Consider the following 2,500-nt stretch of genomic DNA (forward strand, 5'->3'; position numbering starts at 1 on the left):
GAGAAAAGAACACGGCCATTGATCGTTGCCTCTCTAAGTGTGTGTGTGTGGGGGGGTGTGTGCGTGTGGGGGTGTGCGATCTCCACCTCATATTCACACACACACTGGGCCGCCCTCCTTTCCGCTCCATAACTGTTGCGCCATGCGTGATAACACTAGCGGGTGTCGATAGTCTCATCCCTCATTTCTAAAAGGAGAAGAGGACACAAAACAGGAGAGCCCACAGGGGATCCCGCACTCCCACCCGCGCGCCACACTGCCTGAGAGGGATCACGGAGGATTTGCTCTTCTCTCTCCCTCCTCCCTGCCCTTGGACACTTTTTTTTTCCTCTTTCTTCTCTTCCCTCTTGTCATTATTCCCCCTCTCCGGAACGGCTGATCCGTCTTTGAGGAGCACGGATGATCTGGGGGAGATTAGGCTCTAATGAGAGAGGAACTCACATGGTGGATGTGTGTGTGTGTGTGTGTGTGTGTGTGTGTGTGTGTGTGTGTGTTTAATACAGCAGGTGAATATGAATAGGTGACTCTAGAAGTATCAGTGGCAACAATAAAACTGTGCCAATGCGAGCTGACCCTGGATCAGTTTGATCCTTATCTGGTGTGGATTCGTCATGGTAGGTCTGTTTCTGAATGAGCTGCTCAGTGCCTCAGTCATTCTTCTGACTGTATGGTGCTGACAGTATCATGCATTTCAGCAGTGCTGCCCAGACCTTCAGACCAGACTGTGTGTGTGTGTGTGTGTTGGAGGTGATCATTGAGATGGTTTTAAGTAGGGCTGGGCGATAAAACGATAGCGATATGTATCGCAATAGACATGTAATCGATATAAATAAAAAATACGTTCGATAGAACATTCGATAATTAAAAGCAACACACACCTCCGGCCTTACGTTGTCCATAAATAAATAGGCTAAATATATCTTGCATTCTAGCTATATGTGCAACTAGACCAGAGTAGCCTAGGCGATAGAAGTAGGCCTACCTCAACACAGACTCTCAATGAGTCCTTGCCCCTTGCGCACAAATCAAATTGACTGCTAATCATCTCAATCCCGATGCAAATGGAAAAGTATTTCCCAAGACTCAAACGGGCCTGTCCCAAGGAGAAAAAGTATTCATTTGAAACTTAAACACACTTGGGAAACTCAACAGTCTACCAGTAGACTATGATAAACTAGCAAATTAAGCTACTTTGTTTACAATATTTCCAGGCTTCAAGCAGTGCTGCTTTTCATTTAGACTTATGTGCACATTTATTTATTTGAGTGTTTTTCATGATTGTGTTGCTATTTCTTTTCCCTGTTTGCTTTGATTGATAACTTAGGTGATTAAAATCAGAGGAATTGGTTAAGTTTAAAATAAAAGTGTTTTAAATTTAACTTTTTTCCCCTTCTGGTCCTTATCTGAAATAGATTAAAAAAAAAGAATATTTATCGATATCGACTGATATGAAATACTTATATCGTGATACAGTTTTCAGCCATATCGCCCAGCCCTAGTTTTAAGGGGGCATGATATGTGTTAATTGTGTAATGATCCCCACGGAAGCGGCCGGGTGATGGTGATGGTGTGGGGTGGGGTGGAGTGGAGTGGGGTGGGCCGGGAGCAGAGGGACGGCAGAGCGACGGCCTGGGAGAGTGATGAGGCGCGTGCAGAGCAAGAGCCGCTTTAATGCCCAATTCAATCCATTAGCAAATCAATTACACGCTGCAGAGTTCCACTGGAGGAGAGGGAGCAGGAGAGGAGGAGGAGAGGAAAGGAGGAGAGGAGGAGAGTGGAGGTGTGGAGTGGAGGGGGAAACAGACGCTTGAGCTAGACCTCCTGGTCGGGAGGCTAGAGCCGGGGTTTTGGAGGGTTTTAGTGGTTTAGACGTGGCTGCAGGGTGGGGGTGGGGGGTTGTCTTGTTTTCAGAGAGGCTGCTGCTGCTGCTGCTACGGGGCCTGACGAGCTCTCTGCACCAGGCACGGGTGACTCACGTTGCCTCTGTGCTAGATGGAGTGGAAGACTGCTTGGCATTTAGAGAATGGTACCTAATTCTGTTGACACCCAAGGCAACAGAGGCAGAGCTGCACGTAAACACACACACACACACACACACACACACACACACACACACACGCACACACACCTTATGACCAGTTTTCACCCAGAAATAGGTTTGTCTTTTTTTCTCACACTCTCTTCCCCTCTCTCTCTCTCTCTCTCTCTCTCTCTCTTTCTCTCTCTCTCTCCTCTTCTCTCATTTTTTCTCTCGCACCAGGGCATGCAGAGAATGATTAAGCCACTATCGCAGGCTGTAATCAGCGGGTGAAATAAATTATCCGCTAGATTTGGAGGGGATGTTCTACATTTATCGGGTTCAGCCCCCTGAGCCTCCCGTGTTCTGCGATACAATCTTCGCCTCATCCATGATTCTGTTGCATTTGAGGCTGTTTTGAAATTCAAATGAGTCCCACTCGCTCTCGCTGACAAAACGCCAAGATTTATTCGACTGGTTAAG

General features: G+C 47.1%; 1 protein-coding gene across 5 annotated transcripts in view; it reads left to right on the top strand.

The window, feature by feature from the left end:
• The window catches only part of pcdh17 (protocadherin 17), a 67,219-nt gene that overhangs the window by 20,039 nt on the left and 44,680 nt on the right, over positions 1-2,500 (top strand). The window lies entirely within an intron of this gene.

Source organism: Alosa pseudoharengus, unplaced genomic scaffold (genome assembly GCF_046254945.1).
Source record: "Alosa pseudoharengus isolate Yale_2024_CS ecotype anadromous, Long Island Sound unplaced genomic scaffold, YU_APseudo_1.1 YU_APseudo_1.1_scf_24, whole genome shotgun sequence".
Lineage (NCBI taxonomy): Eukaryota > Metazoa > Chordata > Actinopteri > Clupeiformes > Clupeidae > Alosa > Alosa pseudoharengus.